This window comes from Jaculus jaculus, chromosome 14 (genome assembly GCF_020740685.1).
Source record: "Jaculus jaculus isolate mJacJac1 chromosome 14, mJacJac1.mat.Y.cur, whole genome shotgun sequence".
NCBI classification, from domain to species: Eukaryota; Metazoa; Chordata; class Mammalia; order Rodentia; family Dipodidae; genus Jaculus; species Jaculus jaculus.
The window spans coordinates 33,014,964-33,038,836 of record NC_059115.1 but is presented as its reverse complement, the minus strand read 5'-3'; the positions used below and the strand labels follow the sequence as shown (position 1 = coordinate 33,038,836).

At 45.1% G+C, this 23,873-nt stretch overlaps 1 pseudogene; it reads left to right on the top strand.

The window, feature by feature from the left end:
* The first annotated feature begins 12,151 nt into the window (after nucleotides 1-12,151).
* On the top strand, nucleotides 12,152-13,488 carry LOC101605947 (annotated as a pseudogene).
* The last annotated feature ends 10,385 nt before the right edge of the window (nucleotides 13,489-23,873 follow it).

The window sequence follows — 23,873 nt, the reverse complement described above, 5'->3', positions numbered from 1 at the left end:
CTACATAGTGAATTCCAGGTCAACCTTAGCTAGAACGAGACCCTACCTCAAAATAATAATAATAATAATGACTAATAAATAAATCCCAACAAAAGCAGTTTGTGGGAGCCTTGAGGGGAGGCTCCATGATGGCACGGGAGCACCATGACATGAGCAGAGGGTGGACATCACCTCCTGGCCAACATCAGAGGGACAACAGCAGCAGAAGAGTGTGCCAAACACTGGCAAGAAGAAGTTAGCTGTAACACCCATATGCCCACCCCCAACAATACATTGCCTCCAGGAGGATGCAATACCCAAATTACCACGCGCTAGAGACCTAGCATTCAGAACACACTAGTTTGTGGAGGATAGCTGAATCAAACCACCACATTCCATCACAGGCTCCCATAAACTGATGACCACCTATGCTGTAAAATGTAATGCATTCAGTCCAACTTTACAAGTCCCAATAATGTTCAAACATCCCCATAATCCAAAGTCCTTTAACTGATCCATAAAACAAAAAAAAAGAAGAATGATACAGAATAAACATTCATAATGCAAAAGATGGCAAGATAGAAAGATTCAACCAATACAAAATTTAAAACAAAGAGGGCAAACATTAAACTCTGTAGCTCCAAGTCCAACAACTCTAGTTAGTGACAAATCTCCAAGTCTGATCATCCTCACCAGTGATGGGTCCCTGGAGTTCCAATTTCACTCATCTAGTTAGGCTGCTCACAGCCCTGGAAAACTTCATCTGGTGCCACCTGCTCTCCTTCACAGCAATCCCATAGTTCTAGTGTCTCCACTGGGTCTCTACTGCAACCCAAGGCTCATTTTCATGGCACCATAAGGCTTCCAAGCAGGTAATTCAACAAGCCTGCCTCACACTGCTCATGGCTATTTCCAAAAAGCAAAGCTGTGTTGCAAATTCAATGATTCTCTCTTTCCTGCATTTGTTACACCAAGTGGGCTACCAACTTGTTAATCCAGGGAGGAATAAAAGCAGGCTTTGAAGAATAGGACACTCCTTCAGCACTCAGGCCCCTTTCAAAAGAGTCTGTATTCTTCCTGTTGTCCCAATTCAGGTCAGCTGGCCCAATCTCAATTATTGTAATCTCTCAAACAATTTCAGCTGATTGGGCAAAAGTTTAGGCCCAAAGAATTTGTTTTCTGTGCCATATCTCTCTGGGCAATGCAACCCTGCACAAGTTCTCAGGACACTGACATAACAGCAACCCTTTCACGCAAACTGTTTTTAACCCAGTCCAGGTAAAGCTCTTTCTTACCCTTATAAGACAAACCTCACAGTCCATAGTCCTTATTGCATTCAGGTTGTTCAACTCTGACCAGAATAGTCCATCACGCTGTACTTACAGCACTGCAAGGTGTCTCTTAGGCCAAGGTTTCAAACTCTTCCACATTCCTATTCCAAAAGCCTGAAAGCCACACAGTCAAGTTTCTAGCAGCAATAACCCCATTTCTCAGTACCAATTTACTGTTGCTAACAGATAGTACCCCAGCAAAAGATTATTATTATATATTATTATGCCCACCAAACTGCCCTGTAATCACTTTTCTAAATGTTTATATCCATATATTAATGCTACTCTCACTTTTGATTAGAGAAGCTTCTCTTTTCACATGGCAGTGACCACTGGGATGATTCAAAAGTCACCATAGGGCTGAGAAAAAGTGACAGAGGAGTGTTCATCACTGAGACATCTCTATCACATCTTCCAAGGCTCAGGGTCCATTGCAGAAGAAAGAATATAAGAGCTGAAGGAAGAGTAGCACTGCTTATAATGCAATATTCCAGATACAAAATGTCTTGGATATCTGTGACCTTGCAGTGCCTGGCACTACTTATATAAGACCTTCATAATAGGAGGAAAAAATGACGACATCAAAATAAAAGAGAGACTAATGGAGAAGGGGATATGACGAAAGGTGCCATTTATATGAGGGACATGAGCATCTTTGAATTTTGGTATCCATGAAGGTACTGAAAAAATGAATTTACTGCCATGCCTAACAAAAACTATCTGTTTACACTTGTTTGTGCAAGATTTTTGAAGTCCAGGGATTAAATTCCTTAACAATGCAGGAGAGGGAATGTTTAGTGGTTAAGGCACTTGCCTGTAAAGCCTAACAACCAGAGTTTTATTCCCTATTACCCACATCAAGCCAGATGCACAAAGTGGCACATGTGTCTGGAGTTTATTTGCAGTAGCTGGATGCTCTACAATGCCCATTCATATTCTCATTCTCTTTCTCTCTCCTCTCTCTGCTTGCAAATAAATTTTTTAAATATTTTTAAAATGCAGGGGATCCCAGGCCCATGGACCCTAACTTTGTGTCCTTGTCCAAATTAGCAAAGAACTGAAAATGTGGACTCAGAGGAGAGTAAATTATGAATTTTGAGATTTACTTAGGGAGAGTTAGGATCCAAAAGGAAGGCTTGCAGGGAAATCTAAGCCAAAAGAAGCTCTCCTTCCCAGCTGGGCTAGGAAAATGGAAGAGGAAACCGAGAAAATCTCCCTCACTTACATAAAGGTCAGTGCATGCACACACACATAAAAGGCAAAGCAGGAGAGCCCAAGCTCTCCTTTTGCATGGGGGGGGGGGCAGAAAAGACTAAGCAAGAGTAAGGGACTCAGAGATTAAAAACAGATCACAAGTTCTCAAAGGAAGAAATACGGATGGCATATAAGCATCTAAAAAATGTTCTATGTCACTAGTCATCAGGGAAATGCAGATTAAAACTACATTGAGATTCCATCTCACTCCTGTCAGATTGGCCACCATCATGAAAACAAATGATCATAAATGCTGGCGGGGATGTGGAAAAAAAGGAACCCTTCTGCACTGCTGGTGGGAATGCAATCTGGTCCAGCCATTGTGGAAAACAGTGTGGAGGTTCCTAAAACAGCTAGAGATTGATCTACCATATGACCCAGCTATAGCACTCCTAGGCATATATCCAAAGGACTCATCTCATTTCCTTAGAAGTACGTGCTCAACCATGTTTATTGCTGCTCAATTTATAATAGCTGGGAAATGGAACCAGCCTAGATGTCCCTCAACTGATGAGTGGATAATGAAGATGTGGCACATTTATACAATGGAGTTCTACTCAGCGGTAAAGAAAAATGAAGTTATGAAATTTGCAGAAAAATGGGTGGACCTGGAAAGGATTATACTAAGTGAGGTAACCCAGGCCCAGAAAGCCAAGCGCCACATGTTCTCTCTCATATGTGGATCCTAGCTACAGATGACTGGGCTTCTGCATGAGAATGAAAATACTTAGTAGCAGAGGCCAGTAAGGTAAAAAGGAGACATAAAGGGAAGAGAAAGGAAGGGAGGAGGATACTTAATAGGTTGATATTGTATATATGTAATTATAATGATTGTAATGGGGAGGTAATATGATGGAGAATGGAATTTCAAATGGGAAAGTGTGGGGGTGGGGAGGGAGGGAATTACCATGGGATGTATTTTATAATCATGGAAAATGTTAATAAAAATTAAAAAAAAAAAATAAAAACAGATCACACATGCAGCATGGTGGAAAAGCTCTCAAAATATAAAACAGGAAAGTACCTGGACAAAGAGAAACCAAAGAGACCCCCTCCCTCACATAGTTGTAGAGCCGAGGGAGAAGGCCAAAGGACTTATGCTCATGTGCCAAGAGAGAAGAAGGAGGAGAAGAAATTTACACACACACACACACACACACACACACACACACACACACACTGCCCATTTATTGCTCAAACATCCAATCTGATGAACCTCATCATCAGACTTGGGTATTAACAGAGAGACCTGATTAGTTGGTGGGCCCAAGAGGCTGACTCAGGAGGGAATAGCCCACAGGTGTGCTAAGCCTGAGAAAACTTGAAGAGATAAGAAGTTGTCACTGGAGTTGTTATTGATAGCCATCTTGGATAAGACTGGGTCAGACAGGTTCTAGTCCTGCCAGGGAAGGTAAGGTTGTCTTCATGTTGTCCTGGGGTCTCTGTTCCTGGCTGATTCATATTTTAAAAACTACCCTGTTCCTATTCTGTATTAATATGATTAGTTTGCCCTAAATCAAGCAGTGTACTACAGTCCCAAGACCATAGTCCCCAGTGTTACTGTTGCCTAATGATCCTAACCCAATGTGACTCTATCATCATGGTCCCTACTGACCTTGCCTCTGAGTCAGCTTTGCTTCTACCTGCATGGACCTGCTGCAGTGACCACTAGTGAAGGATCTGGCCCCATCATTGATCTTGGTTGCTCATTTGTTGCAGTTCTTACTGCCTTTTGCAGATGCCATTTCATGGAAGGGACTTGGTAGCTATCCATGTTCACCTACAACCATATCTCTTGCCAGTGCTCTTTAGTTCTGACTGCACAAGATCAGGAGGGAATGGAAGTTCCCCGGGTTTAGGACATTTGCTGGATTTGTGTCCTGGACAACTCAATTCTTTTAAAAGTTTTCTGTACTTTGAAATAGCCATATTGTTTCAGCATCAATAACCACTAGGTGGCAGGAGTGTTTTACTATCTATCTCATTGCTGTCTTCCCTGCTGATCTCAAATACAGAAAAGACACAGTTCCTTTAAAACTGAACAAGTTAGGGCTGGAGTAGGGTTAAGCGCTTGCCAAAGGACCCCGGCTTGAGGCTGAGTTCCCCAGGTCCCACGTTAGCCAGATGCACAAGGGGGCGCACGCATCTGGAGTTCATTTACAGCCCTGGCAGGCCCATTCTTTCTCTCTCTCCCTCTGTCTTTCTCTCTGTGTCTGTCGCTCTCAAATAAATAAATAAATAATGGACAAAAAGATATTTTTTAAAAAATGAATAAGTTAGTAGCAGAGGCCAGTAAGTTAAAAAGGAGATACAAAGGGAAGAGAAAGGAAGGGAGGAGGGTACTTAATAGGTTGGTATTGTATATATGTAAGTAGAAGAATAGATTAACGGGAATGAAAAGGCCCAAAGTGAGGTCAGGGGAAGAAACTGAGTAAAGGAAAGGTGGAGGGAAGGCTAATCAAAATCTAAGAGGATGCAAACAAATCATATGGAATCCTCCGTTTTCGGACAATGGAACACTCAGGAGCCATAGATCGTTGTTAGAAATTTTTCAGTGCCAGGGATGGGATATATCCAGTGAGTTGTTGGCCAGGGAGGTCCCTAATGCCCCCAAAACATTATAGGTCATTGCCGAGGACCTTGGTTTCCAACCAGGAATAGATGGTAAGACCCTATTGCTGAAGACTCCACATACTTGGCCTGCAAGGCCACTGAGAAATCCTGCTGGAACTGAGATGATAACCTTCTCCATGTAGACAAGCTGACAGAAATCTGGAAGAAGCCATTCTACATGTAGTTCAGTGGGAGAAAGAGATACCACCAGTGAAGATACTCAACAGTACACACTGTAAGCCTTATAATTGGCCTGCCAGGCCAAATGAGCCAATGGGTGCAATAGTGGCATGCCTGTCATGGTGGAAACCAACTGCCCTCCAATTGGACTGGAGGCCCACTCCATAGGGGGGAAATACATCCCTAACACTGAATACTTAAAACAGGGGTAGTCATGAGCCCTAGGGGTGTAACATCTGCTGATGTCTGGAAAAATGTATATACTATGCTTATCAAACGGCCCAGTAAGCACTTCTCTTAATATTCATACCCTTATATTAACATTACTCTCACTTTAGGTAGAGAATCTTCTCTTTTCAGATGGCAGTGACCTTGGGATGACTCAGAAGGTACCGTAGTGCTGGAAAGAAGTGCCTGGAGTACTGAGTAACATCTTGATCACACCTTCCAAGGCTCAGGGCCTAATGCGGAAGAGGTGGCGGAAAGAATGTAAGAGCCAAAGGAAGGGTAGGACTCCTTACAACATGCTCCTCCAGACTCAAAATGTCCTGGATATCCATGACCTCACAGTTTCTGACACTAACTACACAAGACCATCATAAGAGGAGGAAAAGATCATGAGATCAAAATAAAAGAGAGACTTATTGAGATGGGGAGGGTATATGATGGAGAATGGAATTTCAAAGGGAAAAGTGGGGGGGTATTACCATGGGATATTTTTTATAATCATGGAAAATGTTAATAAATATTGAGAGGAGAAAAATGAATGAGTTGCTTTTAAATCAACTTACTTATCAATACTTATTTAAAGAGAGCTAATAAGTTCCATATACATTCTCCTGAAAATTCATTGTGATGTCATTAATCCCATTTTGAGCTCTCACAGGGGTCATATTACTAAAGCAGTTTTACAGCCTTTGACTTGAAAGGTCATTGGAAAATCAAATAAGCCAGTGCTTCTTCTGGGTATGGCCAAACCTGGTTGTCTTCACCCCTAGTTATTATAATACCCAACAGGACAAAGCTCTTTTGGATTAAGGATTCATGGACTCTTCAACTATCTACTTCATTTATAGTATTGTAGACACATCTCTCATTTCCCAGAGGTCCCAAAAGGTTTCTTTGGAAGAGATGGAATTTCAGCAGCTAATTGAGAGGGAAGCAGGTATAGGCCCATCCCTTCTTTCAGTTACAACCCCACAGGAATCCAACTGGCCAAGTGGGATCCTCTTTTAAAGAAATGCATTGGACATGGGCGTGGTGGCACATGCCTTTAATCCTAGCACTCAGGAGGCAGAGGTAAGAGGATTGCCATGAGTTCAAGGCCATCCTGAGAATATGAGAATACAGAGTGCATTCCAGGTCAGCCTGGGCTACAGTGAGACCCTACCTCAAAAAATCAAAGAAAAAAAAGAAATGAGACAGGCGTGGTGGCACACGCCTTTAATCCCAGCACTCAGGAGGCAGAGGTAGGAGGATTGCCATGAGTTCAAGGCCACCCTGAGATGACAGAGTTAATTCCAGGTCAGCCTGGACCAGAGTGAGACCCTACCTCGAAAAAACCAAAAAAAAAAAAGAAATGGATTGAGAGACACAAAGAAGGTAGGAGACCTGGAGTAGAGGCCAGGTTTGCTAACAAAACTTTTATATAGGGCTGGAGAGATTGCTTAGTCATTAAGGTGCTTGCCTATGAAACCTAAGTACCCATGTTTGATTCTCCAGGGCCTACATAAGATGCACAAGGTGGCATGTGCATCTGGAGTTCATTTGCAGTGGCTAGAGACCCTGGTATGCCCATACTTTCTCTCTCTCTCTCTCAAATAAAAATAAATTGAAATTTAAAAAAAATTATCTAGGAATGGAGAGATTGCTTAGTGGTTAAGTTGCTTGCCTGCAAAGCCTAAGGATTCAGGTTTGATTCCCCAGTACCACCCACATAAGCCGGATGCATAAGGTGGTGCATGCATCTGGAGTTCATTTGCAGTGGCTAGAGGCCCTGACATGCCTATTTTCTTCTTCTTTCTCTCTGTCTTTGTCTCTGATAAATAAATTTTTAAATGTTTTAAAGAAGTGGGCTTTTATATACAGAATCTTCAGAAGCTTTCATCTTAGACCACCCAATCTCTAGAGTTACTTCTTCATTCTTTCAACAAGAAATTGGACTTACAATTGAACTGAAACAGTGGGACCAAGAACTAGAGAAAGAAGCTGGGAGTGATGGCGCATGCCTTTAATCCCAGCACTCAGAAGACAGAGATAGGAGGATCACCATGAGTTCAAGGCCACCCTGAGAAAACCTAGTGAATTCCAGGTCAGTCTTGGATAGAGTGAGACCCTACCTCAATAAAACAAAAAAAGGGGGGTGCTGGAAGGATGGCTTAGAGGTTAAGGAGCTTGCCTGCAAAGCCAAAGGACCTAGGTTTGATTCCCCAGGACCCATGTAAGCCAGATGCACAAGGTGGTGCAAGCATCTGGAGTTCATTTGCAGAGGCTAGAGGCTGACACATGCCCATTCTTTGTCTCTCTTTTCTCCCTCCCCACCTCTCTCTCTCTCTCTCTCTCTCTCTCCTTACAAATAAATAAATAAATAATAAAAATTTTAAAAAATCTTTATCTCACAGTGGAGGGCCAACCAATGCTGTGCTTAGTTGACAGAATAAAATGCATTTCCCTAGTGGCTAGTAATTCTGAGCATGATTTCATGGACTCGTTGGTCACTAATCTACTTGTTTTTGCAATGTAGGGTCTCCTAGCCCATGCTGACCTGAAATTCACTATGTAGCCCTAGGCTGTCCTCAATCCTCCTACCTCTGCCTCTTGAGTGCTGGGATTAAAGGCATGCACCACTATGATCAGCTTGCTTTTCTTCAAAAAAAAAAAAAAATTAGATCTGGGCATGGTGGTGCATGCCTTTAATCCCAGGACTTGAGAGGCAGAGGTAGGAGGATCGCCATGAGTTTCAGGCCACCCTGAGACTACATGGTGAATTTCAGGTCAGCCTGTGCTACAGTGAGACCTTACCCTGAAAAATAAATAAATAAATAAATAAATAAATAAATAAATAAATTTAGGTAGGGTCACATTCTAGCTCAGACTGACTTGAAATTCACCATGTACTTTTAGGCTTGCCTCAAACTCATGCAGTCCTCCTGCCTCTGCCTCCTGAATGCTGAGATTAAAGGTTATCTTTGAAATGTAAATAAAAATATGATATGAACAATAGTGCAAAAACAGTGAATATAAAAATGCAGGGCTGGGCAGGACATGGTGGCACATGCCTTTAATCCCAGCACTTGGGAGGCAGAGGTAGGAGGATCACCATAAATTCAAGGCCACTCTGAGACTACATAGTGAATTCCAGGTCAGCCTGGGCTACAGCAAGACCCTACCTTGAAAAAAAAAAAAAAACATGCATGTCTGGGAGATTGCTTAGCTATTAAGGTGCTTGCCTGCAAAGCAAAAGGACACAGGTTCAATTCCCCAAGACCCATGTAAGCCAGATACACAAGGTGGCACATGCATCTGAAGTTCATTTGCAAGGCTAAATAGGCTGGAACACCCATTCACTCTATCTGTGCCCCCTCTCAGATAAAATAAATATTTTTTAAATGCAATATGTTCATACCCATATATTAATGCTACTCTCACTTTTGGTTAGAGATGTTTCTCTTTTCAGATGGCAGTGACCTCTGGGATGACTCAGAAGGCACCAGAGTGCTGAGAAGTGATAGAGGAGTGCTCAGCACTGAAACTTCTTTATCACACCTTCCAAGCCTCAGGGTCCATTGCAGAAGAGGTGGCAGAAAGAATGTAAGAGCCAAAGAAAGAGTAAGGCTTCTTACAATACACTCTTCCACACACAAAATGGCCTGGATATCCATGACCTCACAGTGCCTGGTACTGCCTACACAAGATCATTATAATAGGAAGAAAAGATGATACCATCAAAATAAGAGATTGATTGAGTGGGGGAAGGGATATGATAGAGAGTGGAGTCATGAAGGGAAAAGTGGGAGGATAGAATTATCATGGCTTATTGTCTATAATTATAGAAGTTATTAATAATAAAAAAATTAAAAATAAGGGCTGGAGAGATGGTTTAGTGGTTAAGGTACCTGCCTGCGAAGCCTAAGGACCTAAGTTTGATTCTCCAGGTCCCACATAAGCCCAAGGTACATGGAGGCACATGCATCTGGAGTTCATTTGCAGTGACTAGAGGCCCTGGTGTTCCCATTCTTACTTCCTTTCTCTCTTTCCCAATCTCTCTCTCTCTCTCTCTCTCTCTCTCTCTCTCTCTCTCTATTTTCCTCTCTCCATCTCTCTGTCTCAATAAATAAATAAATACACTAAAAATTAAAATTAAAAAGGAATTAAAGGAAAAACTAAAAATATAATTAAAAACATAAAATAAGCCGGGCATGGTGGCGCACACCTTTAATCCCAGCACTCAGAAGGCAGAAGTAGGAGGATCGCCATGAACTCGAGGCCACCCTGAGACTACATAGTGAATTCCAGGTCAGCCTGTGCTAGAGTGAGACCCTACCTCAAAAAAACAAACAAAATATAAATTAATTAAATAAATAAATTTTAAAAGTTAAAAATGGAGGAATAGCTCAGCAGTTAAGGCAATATCCTGCAAAGCCTAATGACTCAGGTTCAAGTCCCCAGGTGTACAAAGTGGTGCATGTATCTGACGTTCATTTGCAATGACAGGAAGACCTGGGGTGCTCATTTTTTGCCACGCCCTTTTGTTGTGGGAAAAAAAGCTGAACTAATGCACTAAGTTACTGGAAGAGTTGACTGCTGAGGAGCTGAATTTATCTCTGTCAGTAGCTGAAGGAATCCCAAAGAGAGAACTGTCTGGGAGGACCTGGAGGGATGATAAGAGGAAAGGAGAGTTTAAAATAAAATAGAGTATAACAGAGCTCATGGTTAGGGCAACTCAACTACATGATTCATCTGCATGTTTATTCATAAGTATGTTTTAAAAAATTGTTTTCAATCATACGGACTGCACAAGCTAACTGTCACATCCTGCTTCTGTAAAGCAGCTGCCCACTTGTTCATTCACACCTCCCCTCTGCTATGAACACTTTAAGAGTCTTATGCTCTACGGACTGAGCTAGTCAGGCACCCTTATGAACACTGTAAAATGAAAGTAAGATCTCAGCTTAACACCAAAGTTACTTTGGGGAGCAATCCCAACTTTGGTCCCTGGGGAATAAAGTCCTTATACTTTCACTTATGCTGGTGTTGGAGTGATCTTTTCAGAGAAGTTCCACAACATCTCTGGAGGCCCCAGCAAGATTTTGCTACAACCCTCGTTGGTCAGGAGGTGCTGCTGCCCCTGGGCCTCCCAGCCTGCCAAAGGTCCCTAGAACTGGGAAGCATGTGCCCCCGACAAGATTGCAGAGTCCCATTCCAGGTGGCCAAGGAGACTGTGAAACCCAGGACCAGACTTCCTGAGTGGAAGGAGATGAGACTGAGCCAGTTGTCTGGTCCAGATAAGAACTCCATGTGGAAACTGAAATTGAAATTTGAAATTAGAATTGAGACTTACTCAGGTTTTGTTTTGGAAAAATTCTCAATGTGAGGTCTGAAATTATACTCAAAGTAATTTCAAAGTTTGAAATTATACTTGAAGTGATTTTGAGATTTGGAATTATACTTGATGCAATATCGAGATTTGGAAGAGCCAGTGTGGACTGATCACCCACAGGAGAGTGCATCCAAAGTTCCAACCGGATACTGGAGTTGCACTGGTCTCCTTTGATACTTGAAGTGATTTTTGAGGTTTAGAATTATTAAGTAATTTTGAGGTTTGGAATTATGCTTGAAATAATTTTGAGGTTTGATGTCAGTCTTCAGAGATGTAAATAGAATAGGAACTTAAAATAGATATACATAGCTTCTGAATAAATAAATAAATGTGTAAGGGGGAGGTGGCCATCTGGAGTCTATATAAAAAGTACACTTGAAATAAATGTATGTGTATGAGCATGTATGTGATTCAAAACCATAAAGCTGCTGAATGACTTTTGTCCTGAGCACTGCCTGCTCAGGAAAGCTTTGTCTTTCTGTCTATTCGGCAACACCACCTCAGTGGGAAATTCACTGTGGAGGAAGTCCTCCACCAAGTCCACTCTCCTAGACTGCATGATCAAAAACAAGCCATACTTCAAAAGGGAACATTCTGGCTGGAGCGATGGCTTAGCGGTTAAGCGCTTGCCTGTGAAGCCTAAGGACCCCAGTTGGAGGCTCAATTCCCCAGGACCCACGTTAGCCAGATGCACAAGGGGTCGCACGCGTCTGGAATTCGTTTGCAGTGGCTGGAGGCCCTGGCGCGCCCATTCTCTCTCTCTCTCTCTCTGCCTCTTTCTCTCTCTGTCTGTTGCTATCAAATAAATACATAAAAATAAACAAAAAGGTTACTTTAAGGTGGCTCGGGAGCGGCCCGAAGGAGCCACCGCCCGCCTGAGGATCGAGGGACCAAGCTGGGAACCATGCCGCGCTGAGGGGGAGGCCCGCACCGCCACCACCGCTGCCTCCTGGGTGGGCGCCCTTCGCCGTAGACGCTGGAGACCCTGGACGAGGGTTTCCTCAACGTAAATGGTTGTGATCTGATGAAGTTATATCGAAAAGACAGACAGCTCGTCGTGTGAAGGGTAGAGTTTGCAGACGCATTCATATTGGGTTCATAGTGGCCTAATGCACACAGACTCCTGTGATTTCCCCTAAGTTCTTAGAGGACTGCTTTGCCTTTTGAATCAGAGAGTTGCAAAGTTTGATAAAGAATGGCCCTTGTGGAAAAGCACAAAGTCAAGCGACAGCGACTGGACAGAATTTGTGAAGGTATCCGCCCCCAGATCATGAACGGCCCCCTGCACCCTCGCCCCTTGGTGGCACTGCTGGACAGACGGCAGAGACTGCACTGTGGAGATGCTCATCCTGAAGGACCTGGCCACCGTGGCCTTCTGTGACGCACAGTCCACTCAGGAAATCCCTGAAAAGGTACTAAACGAGGCTCTGGGTGCCATGATGTACCACACAGTCACCCTCACCAGGGAAGACCTGGAGAAGTTCAAAGCCCTGCGAGTGATCGTGCGCATTGGCAGTGGCTACAACAATGTGGACATCAAGGCTGCTGGCGAGCTTGGGATTGCCGTGTGCAACATCCCATCTGCTGCCCTGGAAGAGACCACTGACTCCACCATCTGCCACATCCTCAACCTGTACCGGAGGAACACGTGGCTGTACCAGGTGCCGCGGGAAGGCACACGGATTCAGAGTGTGGAGCAGATCCGGGAAGTGGCATCGGGAGCTGCTCAAATCTGTGGGGAGACGCTGGGCCTCATTGGCTTTGGTCGCACCGGGCAAGCGGTTGCTGTTAGAGCCAAGTCTTTGGATTCAGCGTCATATTTTATGACCCCTACTTGCAGGATGGGATAGAGTGGTCTCTGGGTGTGCAGAGGGTCTACACCCTGCAGGACTTGCTGTATCAGAGTGACTGTGTCTCCTTGCACTGCAGTCTCAATGAACATAACCACCACCTCGTCAATGACTTCACTATCAAGCAGATGAGGCAAGGGGCCTTCCTCGTGAACGCAGCCCACGGGGGTCTGGTGGATGAGAAAGCCTCAGCCCAGGCCCTCAAGGGGGCAGGATATGAGGGGCAGCCCTTGATGTACACGAATCGGAGCCCTTTAGCTTTGCTCAGGGTCCGATGAAGGATGCACCAAATCTCATCTGCGCACCCCACACGGCCTGGTACAGCAAGCAGGCATCACTAGAGATGAAGAGAGGCGGCTGCTACCGAGATCCGCCTGGCAAGCACAGGTCGCATTCCTGAAAGCTTAAGGAACTGTGTAAACAAGGAATTGTCACATCAGCTCATTGGTCTGTAATAGACCAGCAAGCAATTCACCCCAAACTCAATGGAGCCACATACAGGTATCCGGCAGGCATCGTGGATGTGGCTCCAGGTGGGCTTCCTGCAGCCATAGAAGGGATCATTCCTGGAGGCATCCCTGTGACTCACAACCTCCCCACAGTGGCACACCCTTCCTAAGCCCCCTCTCCCAACCAACCCACCAAACACGGGGACAATCCAAAGCACCCCAACGAGCAATAGCAGAGTGCCGAGAGGTAATCATTGAGATACACTTGGGACCAAGAGACAGTGGAAAATGGAAGAACTTAAAAATGGAATTTGACAGTCTTTTTAACTGATCCTAGACAGAATGCATCACTGACATTACAGTGTGACAGCCACAAGAGCGAGAAAACTGAAGATGTCATCTGCTTCCCGAAGCGCTGAAAGACTACGATGTGATTAACGACCAACTTCTGTTATTGTGTGTTGTTTTTCATCTGTGCATCAAATCACAAAGAATAAATAGAGCTTTTCCTTTTCAGTCCCTTGGGCACAGCAGGTCCCGAGCAGCTTGCTCTAGAATGTTGCATCAAGAGTTCCAAACACCAAAATAAAGCTATCGACAGGAACCCCCACCGCGTGACTCTAGTCCCTTTGGTACACAGGGGCTCATTACCTCCTGTTGCTGATAGGAAGAGTAAATTACTGCAGGATGGGGAGAGCTCTGCCTGGTAGACATCTGCACCACAGGACTGAAGACAGTTCAGAGAAGTCTCTCACATCTGAACTGAACTGCATACTGAGTGGGCAAGTTGGTTGTTCTAAGTAATACCCTCTGATGATGCAAAAAAAAAAAAAAAAAAAAGGAAAAAAAGAAAAAAGTATTAACGTTCACAAGCTGTTTGTACTCAAATATATTTTCTCAGTTTCAGATCCTCAGCTATTTTATTGAGTGGAAAGTCTTGAACTATAAGGGTTCAAGAAGAACAATGTTGCATTTCCTGATGTCCCAGGAAACACTTATTTATATATTTATTTTAGAGGTAGAGTTTCACTCTAGCTCAGGCTCTCCTGGAATTCACCATGTAGTCTCAGGGTGGCCTCGAACTCACAGCAATCCTCCTACCTCTGCTTCCCAAGTGCTGGGATTAAAGGCATGCACCACCATGCCCGGCAGGAAACACTTTTTATGGTAACTTGTCAGATTGTCTATGAACAAACCCACTTTTTTAGACATTGATAAATTCTTTTCTTCATGTGATACTTTATACAAGAACATTTCAGATGTGTTAGATGTGACTGATTTTAACAAATCCTATTAGATTTGTATCAACTAGTTACATGTTCTATTCATAGTCTTTTGTGAATCATTGCCTTTTTGTTTAAAAAGATGGCTTATTTTGAGCCTCTGTATAGGTTCATTCCTGTTTTTGTGACAAAAGAAAAACTTTAAACTGTCCCAAACAGAAAAATAATGGCTATCAGAAGTATGTTTTGTTTTAGTGTGAGTTACCATTACTGTATTTGTTTATTGTAAAGGTGGACATTTAGGTTCAGTGCAGTTTTCAATAAAAAGTAATTAAAATTTCTGTTAAAAAAATAAACAAATAAATTTTTAAAGGGACTATTCAGGAGACTGTAACACTAAGATGACACCAGAAAAATTAAAAGCCTCTGTGAATTAAAATGTCCATCTTTTTTTTTTTTTCTTCTTCGAGGAAAGGGTCTCACTCTAGCTCAGACTGAACTGGAATTCACTATGGAGTCTAAGGGTGGCCTTGAACTCACAGCAATCCTCCTACTGAAAGGCCCAAGAATTCAGAAGCTCAGAAATACTATCACGCTCCAAGGGGAGCTTAAGCGGGCTCCCTGCATACCTCAAACTCCAGGCTTTACTCTCTGTTGGAAGCAAGTAAAGAATCCCTCTTCTCATTATATCAGAGCCCGCTCCTAATATAAAACTAGGTAAAAGGGCATGAGATAGCCCTCAAGGATGGGAAATGAGTAATAAAGTGAACCACTTATTTGGTTTCTGTAAATAGCCTGCACTATAAGCCTTAATAGCCCACACTGTTAGCCTTAGTAGCTCGCACCATAAACTGTAACAGCCAGCCTCAGACCACCAAGGTCATAGGAGGCTGATACCATACTCTGCTACCCCCACCTAAGAAATTGCACAAAGGCTGACCTCCAAGGTCATAGGAGACTGGTACCACACTCTGCTACTCCCACCCAAGGACCTGCGCAAATGCTGACCACCAAGGTCATAAACTAATTGGCTTAGAAACTATGGGGTGGCACAAACTGACTGGCTAACACCCTGCAGGGCTCCTAATATTAGAAAATGATTGGTCTAAGGCACAGGCTTTGTTAGCAACCCTATAAAAACTGTCCTGTTCCTGCATTAGGGGCTCTGCAGTCCTCTACCCCTGTGAGGTGTACGACTGTGGGCCCCAGCGCGCTTGGAATAAAATCCTCTTGCAGTTTGCATCAAGACCGCTTCTCGTGAGTGATTTGGGGTGTTGCCTTATCCAGGCAGAGTGTGGGGGCCCCCTGCGGGGTTTTTTCCTATATTGGGGGCTCGTCTGGGATGTGAAGGCCCACACACACACCCGAGAACCGACTTGGAGGTAAGGGGGGCCCCTTCTGGAGTGAGTGTGTGCTGGCCGGTGTTTGTATTCTGAGTATCTGGTTTCTGGGACACGAGCTTTTGGCTTGGTTTAATTTGCAGCCATCTTCTAGGGCCGTAAAGGACCAGAGGACCGTGATCAGCAGACGTGCTAGGAGGATCACAGGCTGCCACCCTGGGGGATGCCCTGGGAGGTGAGGAGAGCCAGGGATGCCTGGCAGTCTCCTACTGTCGGTCAGAGGACCAGGTACTGTTGTTAGAGTGGAAGCTTCCTCCTTCGCGGCCGTCCGATTCTTTTGTCTGCTTGTGGAAGATGCGGACGGGTCGCTGGTGTCTGGATTTGTTAGTCTCAGTTGTGTGTGTTGTTGTTGTTGTTCTTTGTGTCTTTGTCTATAGTTCTAAAATGGGACAGACGGTGACAACGCCCCTTAGCTTGACTCTTGACCATTGGACTGAAGTTAAATCTAGGGCCCATAATTTGTCAGTTGAGGTTAGAAGGAGACCCTGGCAAACGCTTTGTGCCTCTGAGTGGCCAACTTATGAGGTCGGATGGCCATCAGAAGGAACCTTTAATTCTGAGACTATTCTGGCTGTTAAAGATATTATTTTTCAGAATGGACCAGGCTCCCATCCCAACCAAGAGGCTTATATCCTCACCTGGAAGGATTTGGTGGACAACCCCCCGCAGTGGGTCAGGCCGTGGCTGAATAAACCCAGAAACTCAAGCTCCAGAGTCCTGACTCTTGAGAATGCAAAAAAACCCTCTCCTCCCCCTCGCATCTATCCTGAGATCGAGGAACTTCCAGCTTGGCCGGAGACTCAGCCTGCCCCTCCCCCCCCCTTACCTAGTCCCGGGAGCTGAGGGAGGGCCTCTGGCCTATCCCGAAGTTCCGCCCTCAGCCCTTCCCATGCCTCCGCCCCTCGCCCCTCCCGAAACTCCGCCCTCCACCCTTCCCAAGCCTACGCCCCCCCTTCCTCCCTGAGCCTCCGCCTCCAGGCTTGCCCGGGCTTCCTTCCTCTGCCCCTCCCGAGCTCCTGGAAATGGGAGGGCTGGCCGCAAGGACGTGGAGCCAGAGAGATGCTACCCCGGAAGGAGCAAATGGAATTGTAACACTGCCGCTACGCAAGGCAGGTCCTCCCATGCTGGGGAGCCAACTACAACCCCTCCAATATTGGCCTTTTTCCTCTGTAGATCTTTATAACTGGAAAGCTAACCATCCCCCTTTTTCAGAGGAACCCCAACGCCTCACGAGGCTGATGGAATCTCTTATGTTTTCTCATCAGCCCACCTGGGATGATTACCAACAGCTGTTGCAGACACTCTTCACAACTGAGGAACGAGAGAGAATTTTAATAGAGGCCAGAAAAAATGTCCCTGGGGCCGACGGGCGGCCCACGCAGCTACAGCATGAGATAGAAATGGGGTTCCCTCTGACTCGCCCTGTTTGGGACCACAATACGGCTGAAGGTAGGGAGAGCTTTAAAATCTATTGCCAGGCTCTGGTGGCAGGTCTCCGAGGTGCCTCCAGAAGGCCCACCAATTTGGCCAAGGTAAGAGAGGTGATGCAGGGGCCAACAGAGTCTCCCTCAGTGTTTCTTGAGAGGCTCATGGAAGCATTTAGGAGGTTCACACCCTTTGACCCCACCTCTGAGATTCAAAAAGGCTCAATAACATTAGCTTTCATAGGACAGTCAGCTCCTGATATCAAAAGGAAACTTCAGAGATTGGAAGGATTACAGGAAGTTGAGCTGCGTGATTTAGTAAAAGAGACAGAAAAGGTATATTACAAAAGGGAGACAGAAGAGGAAAAGGAGCAGAGGAGAGAAAGAGAGAGAGAAGAACGTGAAGAGAGACATGAGAAAGAGAGAGAAGAAAGGGAGGATAGGCGCAATAGACGACAAGAGAAAAATCTGACCAGGATCCTGGCCACAGTGGTAGAGAAAAAGGAGAAAGGAAGAGAAATTTTTGAAAGTTTAGAACAGGCCCTAGACAGATAGGGAACCTGGGCAACAGGACCCAACTTGATAGAGATCAATGTGCCTGTTGCAAGGAGAAAGGACACTGGGCAAGAGACTGCCCTAAAAAAAACAGCACCAGACCTAGGGTCCTAACCCTTAGAGAAGATAAAGACTAGGGAGGACGGGGCTCGGAGCCCCTCCCCAAGCCCAGGGTTTGCAACCCTTGCAGCCCCCCTCTATCCACTAACTAAAGAGAAAGAAAAATTCATTTGGACCTCTGAACACCAGGGGGCATTTGATGCCGTCAAGAAGGCACTATTAAGTGCGCCTGCCCTAGCCCTCCCTGATGTGACCAAACCATTCACCCTTTACGTAGATGAGCATAAGGGGATAACCCAGGGAGTACTAACCCAATCCTTAGGGCCATGGAGAAGACCCATTGCCTACCTATCAAAAAAACTTGACCCCGTGGCTAGTGGATGACCTATATGTCTAAAAGCCATAGTGGCGGTGTCCACGTTGATCAAAGATGCTGATAAACTAACTCTAGGGCAGAGGATAACTGTCATTGCCCCCCATGCCCTGGAGAACATTGTCCGGCAGCCCCCAGACCGATGGATGACTAACGCCTGTATGACTCACTACCAGAGCCTGCTCCTCACCGACAGGATAACATTTGCCCCTCCTGCCACCCTCAACCCCGCTACTCTTCTGCCTGAAGAAACTGATGAGCCAGTGACTCATGACTGTCATCAGCTGCTGGTTGAGAAAACTGGGATCCGAAAGGATCTCACAGATGTCCCACTGACTGGAGGAACATTAACCTGGTTCACAGATGAAAGCAGTTACATTGTAGAAGGTAAGAGGATGGCTGGGGCGGCGATAGTAGACGGGACACGAATAGTCTGGGCCAGCAGTCTGCCAGAAGGAACTTCAGCACAAAAGGCTGAGCTCATGGCCCTCACATAGGCCCTGCGACTAGCTGAAGGAAAGTCTGTGAATATCTACACGGACAGCAGGTACGCTTTTGCTACTGCACACGTACACGGGGCCATCTACAAACAGAGAGGGCTACTTACCTCAGCAGGAAAAGAAATTAAAAACAAAGAAGAAATTCTAAGTTTGCTAGAAGCCCTACATCTACCCAAAAGACTGGCCATTATGCATTGCCCTGGCCACCAAAAAGCCAAAGATTTTATCTCCAAAGGAAGCCAGATGGCTCACCAAATGGCCAAGCAGGCTGCCCAGGGGGTCAACCTTCTGCCCATAATTGAGAAGCCAAAGAACCAAAAAAGTGAACAACGATATACCCCAAGTGACTGGCAGGAAGTTAGAAAGTTAAGCCAGTTCTCTGAAACTCCAGAGGGGGCCTGTTTTACCTCAGAGGAAAAAGAGATTCTACCTCAAGCAAAGGGACTAGAGTACGTTCAACGAATACACCGCCTAACCCATCTGGGAACCAAACATCTACAAAAACTGCTGCCGACGTCTCCTTACCATATTCTGATGTTGCCAGAGATAGCTGGCTTAGTAGTCAAGCATTGTGTACCTTGCCAGATGGTCAATGCTAATCCCTCAAAAATGCCTCCTGGGAAGAGGCTAAGGAGAGACAACCCAGGTACTCACTGGGAAGTAGACTTCACTGAGGTAAAACCAGCTAAGTATGGTAATAAGTATTTACTAGTTTTTGTAGACACTTTTTCAGGATGGACAGAGGCTTATCCTACCAAGAAAGAAACCTCAACCGTGGTGGCTAAGAAAATACTGGAAGAAATTTTCCCAAGATTTGGGATACCCAAGGTAATAGGATCAGACAACAGTCCAGCCTTTGTTGCCCAGGTAAGTCAGGGACTGGCCAAAGTATTAGGGATTGATTGGAAATTACATTGTGCATACAGACCCCAAAGCTCAGGACAGATAAAAAGGATAAATAGAACCATTAAAGAGACCCTCACCAAATTGACCACAGAGACTGGCGCTAATGATTGGATAGCTCTCCTACCCTTTGTGCTCTTTAGGGTTAGAAACACACCCAGACAATTTGGACTGACCCCCTATGAATTGCTATACGGGGGGCCTCCTCCACTGATAGAAATAACCTCTATACATAGTACTGATATGCCGCTTTCCCAGCCTCTGTTCCCTAGGCTCAAGGCGCTCGAGTGGATGAGACAACGAGCGTGGAAGCGACTCCAGAAGGCTTACTCAGGAGAAGGAGACTTACAGGTCCCACATCACTTCCAGGTGGGAGATTCGGTCTATGTCAGACGGCACCGCGCAGGAAACCTTGAGACTCGGTGGAAGGGCCCCTACCTCGTCCTACTGACCACTCCAACGGCCATGAAAGTTGAAGGAATACCCGCCTGGATCCATGCATCTCATGTCAAGCCTGCTCCGCCACCGGGCCCCAAATGGCAAGCCGAAAGGACAGACAATCCCCTTAAACTCAGGCTTCGCCATATGGCTTCTCCTTCTCCAGCTAGGTGATGCCTCCAATCCCCATGCCCCCTTTGCCAAGATGACTTGGCAAGTGCTTTCTCAAACGGGGGATATAATATGGACTACAACTAGGGAAGCACCCCCCTAGACTTGGTGGCCTGTCCTGACCCCAGACATCTGTGCCCTGGTAGCCGGGATAAAATTTTGGGATATTCCAGAGCTCACCCCAGAGGAGGTCTCTAGAGAAGTCCACTCTCATGTGGCAAAGCGGGGACTCACACAAGGGGTCATCTCCCAAGGTCAATATATGGCAGACAACCCGGGGTGCAGCTCTGGGCCAGCCCAACGTAAGATGCAGCATACCCCATTTTATGTCTGCCCCCGAACTTCTAAACGAAGTTGTGGAGGGACAAAAGAGTTCTACTGTAAACACTGGGGTTATGAAACTACAGGTAATACCTACTGGCACCCAGCTTCCTCCTGGGACCTGATTACTGTGCAGGAAGGATTAAATAGAAAAAAAGCAGTTCCTCTCAGCATCTCTTTCACCCCCCAAGGTCAAGGACTCAGGTTTTATATGACAGGATGGGATACTATACGACTTAAGATAGAGCCTCCCACCCCAAGACCAGTAGGACCTAATAAAGTTCTAGTAGAACAGGGACCCCCTAAAATGACATTACCCAAGCTCCCACCCACAGTGGCAACTAAGACCCATCACATAACGACTGCTAGAACCCCTTTGACTAGCCCACTCTCGGAAGCCCCACACGGGACAAGACAGAGGCTCTTTAGCCTAATCCAAGGGGCCTTCCTCGCCATAAACACCACCAACCCCAACATTACCTCTGCCTGTTGGCTTTGTTTATCCTCAGGACCACCCTACTATGAGGGGATGGCAACTATGGGAGAGTTTAATATAACTAAAGAACATAATAGCTGGTGTTCATGGGGGACCAAAAACAAGTTGAGTCTCCCTGAGGTCTCAGGAAGGGGGGCATGTATAGGAAAGGCCCCCCTTCCCACCAACATCTTTGTAATGTTACTCTGACCTATAGTCAGACTTCAGAAAACCAATATCTAGGGCCAGGGTATAACAGGTGGTGGACATATGATACGGGGCTGACTCCCTGTGTTTCTACTTCAGTTTTTAACCCATCCAAAAATTTCTGTATTATGGTCCAGCTTGTTCCCCGGGTTTACTACCATCCTGAGGAAGTAGTCATGGATGAATATGACTATCATCCCACCCGATCCAAAAGGGAGCCTGTAACCCTTACCCTAGCAGTCATACTTGGCTTAGGGATAGCCACCGGTGTGGGGACGGGGACCACAGCCCTGGTCACGGGACCACAACAATTAGAAAGAGGGCTTGATAAACTACATGCTGTCATAAATGAGGATCTCCAAGCTTTAGAGAAATCTGTTAGTAGTCTAAAGGAGTCCCTGACCTCCTTATCTAAAGTGGTCTTACAAAACCGGAGGGGATTAGACCTACTGTTCCTAAAAGAAGGTAAATTATGTGCAGCCTTAAAGGAAAAATGTTGCTTTTATGTAGATCACTCAGGAGCTATCAGAGACTCCATGAGCAAACTCAGGAAAAGACTAGAAAAGCGTCAAAGGGAGAGGGAAACTGACCAGGGATGGTTTAACAAGTCCTCCTGGATGACTACTCTGCTTTCCACCCTGATGGGACCCTTAATGGTTTTGCTCCTGATGCTTTCAGTTGGGCCTTGCATACTTAATAAGATTTTTACTTTTGTTAGAGAACGAGTGAGTGCGGTCCAGATCATGATGCTTAGACAACAATACAATATAAGGGCCTTCAGGGCAGAGAGAAAAATTACATTTAGTCCTTCCAAGTTCTAGGATTAGAACTATTAACAAGAGAAAAAGTGGGAAATGAAAGGCCCAAGAATTCAGAAGCTCATGGGCCCCAGCGCGCTTGGAATAAAATCCTCTTGCAGTTTGCATCAAGACCGCTTCTCGTGAGTGATTTGGGGTGTTGCCTTATCCGGGCAGAGTGTGGGGGCCCCCTGCGGGGGGGTTTTCCTACACTACCTCTGCCTCCCGAGTGCTGGGATTAAAGACATGTGCCACCACGCCTGGCTAAAATGTCCAGCTTTTAATGTTGAATGACCCCAGAGGAAGCACTAAAAGTAACTAAGATCATAGATAGGGAAAGATACAAGATTCTCCTATTCTTAAAAAGTTGTAAAATTGGGCTGGAGAATTAGCTTAGCATTTAAGGTGCTTCTCTCCAAAACTTAAAGAACAATGGTCAGTTCGCCAGGACCCATGTAAGCCAGATAAACAAAGTGGCACATGCATCTGGAGTTCATTTGCAATGGCTAGAGGTCTTGGTGAACCCATTCTATCTGTCTCTCTCTCTGCCTCTCTCCCTCCCCCCTTCAAATAAATAAATACTTTTTTTTTTTTTTTTTTTTTTTTGGTTTTTCGAGATAGGGTCTGACTCTATCCCAGGCTGACCTCGAATTCATTATGGAGTCTCACGGTGATCCTCCTACCTCTGCCTCCCGAGTGCTGGGATTAAAGGCATGTGCCACCACGCCCGGCAATAAATACATTTTTTAATTACTCACTTTAAAAAAAGTAAAATTACAGGCTCAGAGAGCTGTTCTATAGCCCTGACAAAAATCCAAAACTTTCCCTGGAATTAAAAACAAACAAACAAACAACAACAAAAAATACAGCTGGCACAGATGATTGGGCTTCTGCGTGAGAAGGAAAATACTTGGTAGCAGAGGCCAGTAAGTTAAAAAGGAGACATAAAGGGAAGAGAAAGGAAGGGAGGAGGATACTTAATAGGTTGATATTGTATATATGTAAGTACAATGACTGTAATGGGGAGGTAATATGATGGAGAATGGAATTTCAAAGGGTAAAGTGTGGGGGCGGGGAGGGAGGGAATTACCTTGGGATATTTTTTTATAATCATAGAAAATGTTAATAAAAATTTAAAAATTAAAAAAAAATAAAAATAAAAAAATACAGCTGGACACAATGGTGCATGCTTTTAATTCCAGCATAAATAGGAAGATCACCATGGGTTCAAGGTCACCCTGAGACTAGAGCAAGACCCTTCCTCAAAAAACAAACAACAATGACAACACACAACTCATCTAAAGTCAGATGGGAAGTTTCAAGGCGAGAGATCACCCCACCCCCCAGCTGCCTCCAAACACACTCTCCAGTAATGAGGTACCAAGCACTTGAAAGGGGGATGAAGGCTCCTGGGGAATTTCATCATTCCAGGGCCTGACACTGAGCAAAGGGTTAAGCAATGAAAGGTGGCAAACCAAGGTGAAAATCTCTCTGCAAGATTTTGCAAAGATCGCTAAACTAAAAAATGGGAATAGAAGCCACTCAAGTCCTAAACCCAGTCACACTCCTACCAGAAGAGGAGGAAGGGCCCTTCACACTTGCAGAGAAGGCTTATGCTGGCCTGCTGTGTTCACCATGGGCAAGAGGTCAAACAGGAATAGTTAAGTTCTGGGGTCAGTCCAAGGTAAATGCTACAAACCTGGGGGAATGCATGTCTTGCTCTCATATGCTGTGGCTGGGATTATATATATGTAATCTCTGTATTTATATC